At 41.5% G+C, this 13,367-nt stretch overlaps 1 long non-coding RNA gene across 3 annotated transcripts; it reads left to right on the top strand.

Annotated features, from left to right (window-relative positions):
* Positions 1–690: 690 nt before the first annotated feature.
* Positions 691–2,907, top strand: LOC131419951 (uncharacterized). 3 transcript variants are annotated; one of them, XR_009223390.1, is made up of 4 exons: positions 691–718; positions 1,837–1,968; positions 2,155–2,320; positions 2,852–2,907. It is a non-coding gene; the product is annotated as an uncharacterized LOC131419951 (long non-coding RNA). The 3 variants fall into 3 exon arrangements; XR_009223391.1 differs by lacking the exon at positions 691–718 and adding an exon at positions 1,038–1,099; XR_009223389.1 differs by lacking the exon at positions 691–718 and having other exon boundaries at positions 1,693–1,968.
* Positions 2,908–13,367: the final 10,460 nt, after the last annotated feature.

Here is a 13,367-nt window from a genome sequence, read left to right as displayed (position 1 = left end):
CAATTCGGCAAGAAACAATGTTAATGTTTAAAAACCAACAGCTTTCCTATAAACAGCTACACTTAAAGTCCCTGTCTCCACTCGCAGCAGAACCTCCACACGGGGTTCCAGGGGCGCTGGGACGGGGCTCAGCGGTTGCTGAATCCGGTGGCGGTAAACGGTTGGAGGTTCCAGACTGAAATATTATAATTTTACAGCTATATAATTTCAGTCCTACATACTTCAGTCATGCCTTTTTTTTTTTTCAAAATAAAATTGCCCACATAACTCCAAAATTTTTTCACGTCATCTAAGTAACAGTAATTTTAATATTTTCTGTATCCCACCCATACTCAAGTTTCCCCAATTTATCTACAAATGACTTACGAAAAACATGCTATTTCAATCACGAGCCAATACAGGACCACCCTTTGCATTTGGCGGCAGAGTTCAGGTTCAACCCTTAACCTCTTCAGGCTCGGACAGGACCTGAGCACGAGACTTTTAAGACCATCATTCCCCCGCTGTCTGAACCGCGCAGACGCTGAAAGAGGGCCTCAAGGGCGGACGCCGAGGCCTACGGGAAATGTAGTCTTCAATCCTTCCGGTTCACCGCGCGGCACTCTGGGAATGGGATCCTAGGCTCATTCTGCGCATGTGCAGCCGTAGCCCCGCCTCCTCATTCGTCTTCCCTGGACTCCGGGGAAGCCTTTAGGGTACCTGAGAGTCGTCTCAGAAAGTAAGGGGTGCGCCCGCGGGGTGACACTCCTGGGGACCGCTGCGGGGCGGGAGCCTATGCCTCGGGATGGGAGCGGGAAGTCTCTGGGACCCCGTCGCCCCCAGCGCCGCTGTGTGCGCCCGGGCGGGCCCTCGGCGGGGGGCAGGCCGGTGGGGGACCCGGCCCCTCGGGCTCCCGGGGCGCAGGTGCCGCTGAGCCCGTCAGGAGCGGGCGCCCCGGGCGGCCCGGGGTCTGCGGGGACCGTGTGCCTGGCCCCGCTGCAGCCCGACCCGAGAAAAGCACAAGTCGGCGGCGGGGGCGGGGAGGTGGGAGTGCGTTTATAACGCGGACGGTGACCCCGGGTCTGCGGTGGAGCCCGAGCTCTGGAGCCTGAAAGGCCCGGTAAGTCCCAGCTCTGTCACCTGTAAGCAGGGGCGACAGAGGGAACCTGGGTCAAGGTTCTCATCTGAAAATATTAATAATGACTGTCTCACGGCGTCGTTTTGGAACTTAGGTCTGTCATGCGTTGTAAAGTATTTAGACAAGTGGCAGGTAGTAAGCCCTGAGTAAGTGACAACTGCTGTCATAGTTAGAAGACGCTTTGTCTTTTTTCGCTGGAGGCTTACCGTACCCTCACAACCACCTGAACAGAAACCGAGGCTCAGCGGGGTGGAACGATGTGCTCAAGTCAGGAGCTAGCAGTGAGGGAGTTTGGATTCAGGGGCAGGTGTTCTTACTTCAGTCTCGGGCTTCGTCTAATATCACGCCTGCCTAAGACTGGCATCGCAGCCGTCACAGCACTTAGGAAAGTGGCCTGTCCCCGCATCCCCAGGGGTATAAGGGAAAGTGAAGGCAGATGGAACCCTACAATGTGCCACTATTCTGGGATTTCTAGTGTCTCTTCAGGTACAAAGGTCAGACAGAGGTTCCTGGCTCCTTCTGCATTGACAGGCGGCCTTTTAAGTCTGATATATTGAATTCCAAGGGTGAAGTTTTTGCCCCTAAAATGAATTTGTGTCTCAGAGCCATGTCTCAGTTGCCTTAAAACAAAGCAACCCTTATGAGGTAGGAAGGAGGGGCCTCTGTGAAGGAGTCTGACCTAGAAGAGAGTGCCCTTCTGACCTTAGACCTCTCTCTAGAGCTTCAGAGCAGAGACAGAAGAGCCCAGGAAGGAGCAGATCCTAGATTTGCAAGGTCAGAAGCAGATCTGATCCCCTTGCCTGGAATGAGCCAGACTTAATGATGATGCCACCTTCAGGAGCCACCACACTGTGAGTGAGGAGTTTGGGCCGTCTTTGAGAAGAGCAGGGAGAGCTGGGGTGGCCCAGGGGCAGGCTGCTCAGGGAAGGCTGCTTTGTTGAAGAGCTTGTGAGGGCGAGGTCCGGGGGTAAGGGATAACCAGGCAGAGGGAGGAAGTTCTGTCTCCAGCCCCCTTAAATGCCCCCCACTCGTTACAGATGCTGCGCTGCTGTCACAGGTGTCCATCACCACATGTGACATTAATGACATTATCTTGAAAACTTTAAAGACGTTGGGCCTGAAAGTTTCAGTGACTTGTCCAGGGAAACCCAGTTTGTTTGTGACAGAGTCAAAAGGAAAACAGTGCAGTTCCCTCTCTCACAGGTAAGGCACCAAAAAGATCTTACCAAAGGGCTTTTTGGGAAATAAATCCCAGCTGAAAGAAACAAACAAAAATTCCTGCCTTCAAGCATCCCTTCCCTTTTACTAGGCTTTCTGTGGATTGTCTATACCCGGAGGGTAAATAATACGAGAAAAATAAATAAATGATGCATAGTGAGAATTTTTCTTCTAAGTTAATTTTAATGAAAGAATACTATCTTATCCTTTGGTGTACTTTAATTCAGTTAACCTGTTTTTATTTCTTTGTGTTAGTCAGAAGGACATGTGTTATCGTTAAATCAATCAAAAGTTTATGTTCACTCGGTAAAAAACTGCAGACGATCATTTCAGAGTCACACAAAGACAGTGGTGGCACCTGCCCATGATCCTTCTCGTGCCTTTTCAAGGCCCAGAGGGCCCTATGTCTTTGGGGAAGATGATCCCTAACTGGGGTGCTGAGATTTGGGGGAGTGAATCTAGGAGCTGTAAGGCAGGTCAAATCTCAGGACCCCCGTCTTCTTTCTGTCCCCTCAGCTGAACCACAGTTCTCTACACTCTCCCAGGAGCCACAGAAAATGAACATCCCTCAAGTGAGCTCTTTATTCAGTCCCCACTTTGTATTGTAATGGATTTAAGGTTTGGAAGGATCCATGCAGGAAATGGAGAAGGAGAAATAGCAATAGGTCAAGTCATTCTTGATGGAAAATATACCCTGTTTTACTCTTAACTATGATGTTTGCTGTCAGCGTTGGGTAGGTAACCTTGTCAGGGTAAGTAGGTTCCCTCCAGGTACCCGTTTGCTAAGATTTCATATTAGTCCTGAATGTGCAATGCACTATGTTGATTCCCTTTTCTGCATCTATTGGAATAAAGCTATAGTTTATTTCCTTTAATCTATAAATACTGTAAACGGTATAAGGGATTTTCTAATATGAATTTGGATTCCTGTATAGACCCTAGTTGCTAAGTGTGGTAAGTTGCTTCTTACATATTTTCCTAGGGCTTTTTGCTAACACTATATTTAGTAGTTTTATTTCTGTATCCACAGGTTGGATTAGACTGTACTTTCTTGTTTCTCTGTCCAATTGTGGTATCAAGGTCATAGTCTCATAAAAGAAAATGGTCTTGCTCATTTTCTTTTCTAATAATTTAGATGAGAAAATTGTGTTACATGTAGCTTTTATGAAACTCACCTATAAATTTGGGCCTTATGAAGAGTTTTTGCTTGAATATTTTATTGAATTAGTTGATTAGTTATAAGCCTATACCAGCTTTGTATTTTTTTCTTGGTATTACTTTGGTCATTACATTTTCATAGAAAACTTCATTTTTATTTATGTTTCTCAATGTATTTTCATGAACTGATTGATAGTACTCTCTTAGGATTTCAGTCTTTTATCTCTTATATCAGTAATTTTCTTTTTTGATCAGCTTTTAAATTTTATTTTAGTATAAAGGCTGCTAATCAAAAAAGGACAGAATATGTTCTAGTTGGCCCAATCTGAAACCTAGAATTTCAGGGTTGGAGGGTCTTCATATTTTGTGCTGGCAGCGGACTCTAGACGTTTGGAGTAGAGGAACATGCCCTTGCCATATTTGCGCTCTCCAGCTTTGCACAGCCACCTGTCAGCACCATTTGCTGACAAGACTGTCCTTTCTTCACTGAATTTGGCACCTCTGTGGGAAATCAACCAGCAGTGTATGTATGGGTCTGTTTTGGACTCTGTTTACTTCTGATGATCTGTGTTAATCCTTTTGCTAATACCACACTGTTCTGATGAGTGTCTCTTTACACTAAGTCTTGAAATCATGTAATGCAAGTCTTCCAAGTTCTTTTTTAAAACTGTTTTTGATATTCTATGTCCTTTGCTTCTTTATAGAAAGTTTTAAAAATCACCTTGTGTATCTCAAAAAAGCCTGCCGAGATTTTGGTTTTGATTGCACAGAATCTATAGAATTTGTGGTATAGACCACTTTGGGGAGAAATTACATCTTGATCATAATGAGTCTTCCAGTTCATGAACACAGTATCTCTCTCCATTTAGTTAGGTGATATGGAGGGTTTGGGTTTTTATCATTCTGAGTCAAAAGGATAGGTGTGAGTCAGAGTTTGAAAGAATAACTCTGTCTACTGTTGGAAGGTAGACTCTGGTAGGGCAGTGGTGGAAGCAGGTACAACATAGGGGTCTGTTTCTGTAATCCTAGCAAGAAATGATGATCATAAGGGTGTTAGTTACTTTGAAGTGGTCAGGTTGTGGGTGTAATTGAAGGTAGAGCCAACATTCTGAGAGCGCGTTTCCTCCACACAGTCTTGCAAATAGAGTGTGCATCCAACTTTGGATTTTTACCAATGTGACTTAAAAATGGTCTCAGTTTAGTTCACTATATTTCTTTGTTGTTGAATTCTTTATCCCTTACCCATTCTCCTATTGATGTGCTGATTTTAATGACTGTATCCAGTATACCCTTATAGCCATTTTTCTGTGATATAAATTGCATAATTTTCTTACAGTTTTTTCTATTTTTGTCTTGTTCATGACTTTTGTTTTTTTTTTTTTTTTGGTCATAAAGGCATCTGATTTTTATGTTGTCAAATTTATACTTTTTTCTTTTCTGATTCCTGGATTTTCAGTCATAGTTGGGCATCTGCCACTCAAACACTGTAAAATCATTTTTCTGTGTAGTCTTCTAGAATGTGATTTTATTTTTTGCATTTATATCTTGAATGCATTTTAATTTTATCCTGCTCTATGGTGTGAAAGAGAGAACTATCTTTTCCCAGGTGGCCTCTAGCGAGCTATCCCTGTGATATTAGTGTCCAGCCTTTCCTCACTCATTTGAATGATGTCAGCTGTATTCAAATAGGAAGTTTACTCTGTTAATCATTCTTCCCACGATACACTTTGTTCCAGGTCTTTTTCAGTTGAAGCTTGGACGTCTTTCTGGGCTCTCATCAGCGCCCTGCTCCTTCTGCCCACTTCTCTGTTTGCGTTAGATTGTGGGCTACAGTGTCCTGTCTTTCTTATCTAATACTATCTTACACTCTATCTTCCAGAATTTGTTCAGATTTTCAGGTCTTCTGCCGGGATGTTTCTCTATAGTCCTTTTTTGTCATACTTTTATAGTAGGTTTTGTATTTGACCTCAGTGTGTTTTTGGAGGCAGGGGATGTAAACGTGTGTGCTCAGTGTGTTCCTTTGAACTAGAGGAATCATTTATGCTTTATCTCTCTGAGAATATTAACAATAATAAAACTTTTTTTCTTGTCCCTACATTGCCTTGGTTTCCTCCAAGTTATTTTTTATGTTTGCATGATTTGGTATCTTTCTTTTGTGTATACAGCCTTCCTCAAATGTCTGATAATCTTCGGTTGTCTTCTCATAGTTAAGAGAGGGGGACTAAAAAGCTAATTGGAAGCTCTGAGTACCTGGGTGGCACTTGCCCACCATAAGCTTCATAATTAGATATTTTGGAGGGCCTGTTTAGTTCAGAACCTCCAGTGCCAGTATGTGATATGGTGTGCCAAAAGCTGTTTGGTATCTAACCTGTCAGCCATTCTTTCCTCCATCCTTGCTAACAGAACATTGATTTTTTTTCTTTTTAGGGTGGTAAATTTGCCCAATCCAAGGTGTGAAACATGGTCCTGTGGGAGCAGATGGACAGTCAATAATATAGCATCCAAAGGGCACAGCAATACTTGGTCATGAGTTGGGCAAGCATCAATACCAAAAGAGTACAATCCAGGGGTAGAGAGCAGAGCAGAGAGGGCAGGTGTGCTCAAAGCCACATAGGTAGCTATATCATGATTCCAGGCTATATCTATCCATTTGCAGCAAGAATACAGAAAGTGACTAGGGAGAGAGGGAATCAAAGGATGTAGGATGCACCAAAAGGTATCAGGTACCAAGCATACTGGGGAGGGAAACTGAGGCAAAAGTCCACCCTACAAATAAAGCCAAGTTGGGGGATGGAAGGGAAAGTTACAACTCAGGGATTACCTACACAGTCAGGGCTCTTGTTGGAAAGCAAGCACTAGGTTGCTGATGTTATTGATTAGACAGCCACCATCTTCAGGACTGGCTCAGGAACTAGTGAGGGCCTGAATCTAATAGACAGGATCCATTATCCGTAGAAAGCTAGGAAAGATGTTGAAAAGAGGAAATAAGGCAGTGACAGACGACACAGGTAAAACATGGATTAAAGAAACATCTAGAGCATCCTAGAGAGGGTAAAAAATTCACATACAAGCAACATGGTTGAAGCAAAAGGGAAAGGCTCAAGACTGATAATTAGTTATATGTACCATTTTGACCATACCTACCGTAAAATATGAAAACACTTCCATACTAGTTGGCAAACAGCAGCTGCACTGAGCCCTCGAAGTGTCCCCCTCACCCTAACCCCTCCTAGGCCTCCTCAGTGGCCCAGATCACCTCATGATCCAGCATATAAATGGCCAGCAGAATGCCTCCTGGACCCTATTCCAGCAACTGTCCATTCTGATTGTCAGTGCTCATGCATCATCAGTTATTAAATATTTTGCTATGTTCCTGAGAGGTTTAACCTAAACTGTGACTATAATAAATGTGTACCTGTCTGATTCATTAGATTGCATGCTAATAATCAAGTTCACAAACGTTTTTGCATGAACAACCCAACTGTTTAACACCTTTATGAATGTGAGTGCAGAGATATTCTAAGAGGTCATGGAAACAATTTTCATCAATAGAGGAGCTTTCCTCACACTGATATGAGGCAACTTCAAGGCTCTCTGGTCTAAACAGCTATCCTTCCTATCCCTTCTGAGTCTATGAGACATCTGTAGTATTTACCAACCAAATAAGGCCCAGTAAAACACTTTCAACTTTAAGATACAAATTCACCTTGGGACTTGCTGTTAAAACTCCACACCCTCCAATAAACTCATTAAAATGACAGGAAAGGGAATTATATACTTTTAAGGCATAATATATAAGGATAAAGAGATCAAGAGAAGAGATCACCACCACAAAAATGAGGAACAGGGAAAGCAAAGGGAAGAGTAGTAACTTACTTGGGAGACCTGAGAAATTTGAATTCTAAGCTGGCAGTGGAGAAAGTCAACAACCAAAGCAAACTGCATTGCACTGCCACCAAAAGGCTCAGGAACTGGCAGCACCAGGTGTCTCTGGAAGTAGGAAGAAGAGGGTGGTGGTGTGAAAACGGAACTAAAAACAGGAAGGTAGGTTGAAACTCTGGTCAGGGAGTTAGACACTCCTACAACTCTCCCCCAACTCTAGTCAAGTAACCATGGCAAAGATCACCACAAAATATTGAAGGTTTATCCTCTAGAGAGGGTAAAACAGAGGATCTATGGTTTGAAGGGCACTAGGCACAAATGACAGTAAGGATTTTGTACTAAAACAAGAAGATAATTTAACAAAACAGCAAAACCACAGATGGCCAATGAAGATTTTTTTTATTTTTAAGTTCAACTAGTAACCAAAGAAATATAAATTAACACAGCAAAATGTAATTTTTTCCCTATTAAATTGGTAAAGACTAATGTTAATGAGAATGCTGAAAAACAAACTCTCTCACGTTCTGCTGGTAGAGGGTAAATTGTTAAAATTTTTCTGAGGGTTATATATATCAAAAATCTTAAAAGTGGGGCCCAGCCACTCTACTAAGAATATATCTTATGGAAATAAGAATAGGCATGCGAAGATTTAAATAAAAGAATGCGCCGGCCCGGTGGTGCAAGTGCTTAAGTGCGCACGCTCCGCTGCGGCAGCCCAGGGTTCGCCGGTTCGGATCCCAGGCGCGCACCGATGCACCACTTGGCAAGCCATGCTGTGGTGGCGTCCCATATAAAGTGGAGGAAGATGGGCACGGATGTTATCCCAGGGCCAGTCTTCCTCAGCAAAAAAAAAAAAAAAAAAAAAAGAGGAGGGTTGGCAGATGTTAGCACAGGGCTGATCTTCCTCACAAAAAAAATAATAATAAATAAATAAATAAAAGAATGTTTATAATAAGAAGAAAGAAAATCTGGAAGCAACAACAGATGATAGATTAAATAATTATATATTTATACAATGAAATCATTGAGTTAGATATTTTGTTTGCCTCACATCTGCACTGATCCACCTAACCCTTGCTGGGTACAGCTTCAATCTCCACCCTTGTACATTTTCCCCACTCTTTTTCTCCCTACTCTGTGCCTGTAAGGTTAATCTGTATAGACTGCTTCTAACAGGTTCCCTTACCCTCTGGCTTCGGGTTAGGTTTGGCAGATGGAAAGCATCAGCAAAAGATGGATGTTCTGATCAAACATGGAAGGAGAGAGGTCAGGGTACTTATTCCTCCTGCCCCCTCCCTGCTGGGCCATAGTCTGGCACTGGCTATGTGCCTCTACAGAAGGCCAGAGCTCTCAAGAGGTTGCTATAACCATTCCCTCCTGCACCCATTCAGGCCTAGGGATAGTAATGGCTTCCCTGTTGCTAGTTCTGGCTGTTGCAGTATCCCTCAATCCTTCCTAAACTCTCTTAAATTATTCATTTTAAGTAAATCATCTATTTCCAGCTGGGATCGTGACTTTGCTACCAATGAAAATCATGTTCCCCTTCTATACTCTAAGACATTGTATGGGTTTACCACAATTTGTTCAACCAATATCCTACTGAAGAACATTTAAATTGTTTATAATCTTAGTGATGAGTCTGACTCCTGGCCAAAAACCTATGTGTCATCTCTCAGGCCCAACCACAGGCAATTAAACAGGCTTTACCTTGCAAGTCTCTTGGGAAAAGCTGCCCTCCCTCACCAGACTTGGTGCACAGCCAGTGCCCTGTAGTCTCGGAAGGGAGTTGTAGTCAAGGACTCAAGCCCCCCAGGCAACCATGCTCTTACATATATCTGCATTCCTAGCACAGGAACCTCCATTTGGAGGCCTCTTTATCAGGAGCCTTTCCCAGACACCTCTGCTGAGACCTCCTTATGTAGGGGGAGAGGAATCTTGAAGACACTTTTCTCCACTCTGACTCAATACTATTTTTCCATTCCCATTCTCTTCTCCTCTCCCTCCTCCCAGCCCCTGGGTCAATAATGGCAGAAACCTTTTGTTCAGGGCTCCCTTGGCAGTGTGAAGATCCTCATATCCTCACGTCCTCATATCCTCACATCCTCACATCTGCACTGACCCTTGCTGGGTACTGTTCCATGGGGAAGAATGGAACACTGGGGGAGCCCATGCTTTCTCTTGGTCAGCCTCTTGCTTATACTAGAAGAGTAAGTAATGAAACACTTGACTGTTACTTTGATTTTGGCAGCTCAGCTCTCTCCAGCTCAGCTCTTGACACTTTCCTACTATAAACATTACTACAAAAAATAACCTTATATACGTATAATTTCTCACATGGAGTATATGATAAGATAAATTCCTAGAAGTGAAATTCTGGTCAAAGAGTAAATGCATGATTTTTTTTTTTTTTTTTGGTGAGGAATATCAGCCCTGAGTTAACACCTGCTGCCAGTCTTCCTCTTTTTGCTTAGGAAGATTAGCCATGAGCTAACATCTGTGCCCATCTTGCTCTATTTTGTATATGGGATGCCACCACAGCATGGCTTGATGAGCAGTGCATAGGTCTGCACCGGAATCCGAACTCGCGAACCCCGGGCTGCCAAAGCAGAGTGTGCAAACTTAACCACTAAGCCATTGGGCCGGCCCCAGTAAATGATTTTGATAGCTAGCTATTGCCTTAATTTCTCTTCATAGAAATTCTATCAGTTTACTCTTCCCCAGTACTGTATAAGAGTGTCCTAGGTAAGTTATAATCTCTGTGCAATAGTTTCCTTCTCTGTAAAATGGGCATAAAAATAGAACCTACTTCATAGGGTTGCTGCGAGGATTGAATGATTTATCACAAGTTAACTGTTTACCCATTTTTGCCACTCTTATTTAACATAGTATTGGAAGTCCTAGCCAGAGCAATCAGGCAAGAAAAAGAAATAAAAGGGATCCAAATTGGAAAGGAAGAAGTGAAACCCTCACTATTTGCAGATGACATGATTTTCTATATAGAAAACCCTAAAGAATCCACCAAAAACCTTTCAGAAATAGTAAAGTAATATGGTAAGGTTGCAGGATACAAAAGCAACTTACGAAAACCACTTGCATTTCTATACACTAACAATGAAGTAGCAGAAAGAGAAATTAATACTATCCATTTACAATTGCAACAAAAAAGAGTAAAATACCTAGAAATAAATTTAACCAAAGAAGTGAAAGACCTGTACACTGAAAACTATAAAACATTGTTGAAAGAAATAGAAAAAGACACAAAAATGGAAAGATACTCCGTGCTCTTGGATTGGAAGAATTAACAGTCAAGATGTCCATACTTCCTAAAGAAATCTACAGATTCAATGCAATCTCTATCAAAGTTCCAATGACATTTTTCACAGAAATAGAACAAAGAATCCTAAAATTTATATGGAACAACAAAGGACCCCAAATAGCCAAAGGAATCCTGAGGAAAATAACAAAGCTGGAGGTATCACACTCCCTGATTTCAAAATATACTACAAAGCTATAGTAATCAAAACAACATGGTACTGGCACAGAAACACACACACAGATCAATGGAACAGAACTGAGAGCCCAGAAATAAACCCACAACTATGGACAGCTAATTTTTGACAAGGGAACCAAGAACATACAATGGAGAATGGAAAGTCTCTTCAATAAATGGTGTTGGAAAAACTGGACAGCCACATGGAAAAGAATGAAAGTAGACCATTATCTTACACCATACACAAAAATTAACTCAAAATAGCTTAAAGACTTGAATGTAAGACCTGAAACTATGAAACTTCTAGAAGAAGACATAGGCAGTACGCTCTTTGACATCGGTCTTAGCAACATATTTTCACGCACCATGTCTGACTGGGCAAGAGAAACAATAGAAAAAATAAACAAATGGGACTACATCAAACTAAAAACCTTCTGCACAGCAAAGTAACCCATCAACAAAATGAAAAGACAACCTAACAATTGGGAGAAGATATTTGCAAACCATACATCTGATAAGGGGTTAATTTCCAAAATATATAAAGAACTCATGCATCCCAACAACAAAAAAACTAACAACCCAATTAAAAAATGGGAAGAATATCTGAATGGACATTTTTCCACAGAGGATATACAGATGGCCAAGAGGCATATGAAAAGATGTTCAGCATCCCTAATTATCAAGAAAATGCCAATCAAAACTACAATGAGTTATCACCTCACCCTCAGAATGGCTATAATTAATAAGACAAGAAATAACAAGTGTTGGAGAGGATGTGGAGAAAAGGGAACTCTCATACATTGCTGGTAAGAGTGCAAACTGGTGTAGCCACTATGGAAAACAGTATGGAGATTCCTCAAAAAATTAAGAATCAAACTGCCATACGATCCAGCTATTCCACTGCTGGGTATTTATCCAAAGAACATGAAAACACAAATGTGTAAAGATATATGCACCCCTACGTTCACTGCATCACTATTCACAATAGCCAAGACTTGGAAGCAACCTCGGTGCCCATCAAGGGACAAATGGATAAAGAAGATGTGGTATATATACACAATGGAATACTACTCAGCCATAAAAAAGATGAATTCTCACCATCTGCAACAACATGGATGGACCTTGAGGGTATTATGCTAAGCAACATAAGTCAGAGGAAGAAAGTCAAATGCCATATGATCTCACTCATAAAATGAAGATAAAAACAACGAACACAGAAAGAGAGAGTGGACTGGTGGTTACCGGAGAGGAAGAGGGAAGGGAGGAGGGTGAAAGGGGTGATTAGACACATGTGTATGGTGATGGATGGTAATTAGTCTTTGGGTGGTGAATAGGATGTAATCTACACAGAAATTGAAATATAATGATGTACACCTGAAATTTAGATAATGTTATAAACCAATGTTACCTCAATTTTAAAAAGGGGAGGGGCCAGCCCCGTGGCCTAGCAGCCTCCACCTCAGTAGCCTGGGTCCAGTTCCCAGGTGCAGACCTACACCCACTCATTGGCAGCCACGCTGTGGCGGCAACCCACATACAAAATAGAGGAAGACTGGCACAGATGTTAGCTCAAGGCGATTCTTCCTCAAGCAAAAAGAGGAAGATTGGCAACAGATGTTAGCTCAGGGTGAATCTTCCTCAGCAAAAAAAAAGTTAACTGTTTAGAATAGTGCTTGACTATTATTATTTCCTTATACCCTTGACAACACTGAATGCCATTTTATTTTTGCCAATCAGATGAAAAATGGTTTCTCAGTGTAGCCATAATTTATATTTCACTTAATATGAGTGAAGTAAGCATTTTATTTTACGTTAAGGACAAGGAAGCTTTTGAAACTGATGTGGAAATATCTCCAAGAAACCTTATTAAGTAAAGAAAGCAAGGGGCAAAATAGTGAAGTATGCTAACATTTGTGCATAAGAAGGGAAAAAGTAACATGTGTACATATTTGTTTACATGTGCCCAAAACAGCTTCAGAATAATATACTGGAAACTCATAACTCTGGATCCTGGGGTGGGGTAGGAGGTGGAGGGGTGGCTAGGGTAAGTATAAGAGAGAGACTTTTCCTACCTTGTTGTACCTTTTGAATTTTGTGTCTTGTGAATACTTTGCATATTCCCCTACACCACCAAAAAACATATTTTTTTAATAAAAGTGTTTTTAAAAATATTTTTAAATATTGTAAAAAATGTATGTTTAATGACATCGAAAATGTTCATGATAAACTGTTAAGAGAAAATAACAGGTTATAAGACAGAAATGTATATATAATTTGAATCTAATAATCATATATGCATAGGGGAAAAAAGCCTGACAGGGTATAATCAAATGCTTTAACAATAATTATCTCTGGATAGTGGAGTTACTAGTCATTTTGATTTCCTTTCTGTGCTTTTTCCTATTTACCCAAATTCTCTGCTTTGAAAATGTATTACTTTTGCAGCTAGAAGGAAATGTTAGCTTTAAAAGGATATTATACATAGAAATAAAAAATACATAA

This window comes from Diceros bicornis, chromosome 22, assembly GCF_020826845.1.
Source record: "Diceros bicornis minor isolate mBicDic1 chromosome 22, mDicBic1.mat.cur, whole genome shotgun sequence".
Classification (NCBI taxonomy): domain Eukaryota; kingdom Metazoa; phylum Chordata; class Mammalia; order Perissodactyla; family Rhinocerotidae; genus Diceros; species Diceros bicornis.
This window is presented reverse-complemented; position numbering and strand designations above follow the sequence as displayed.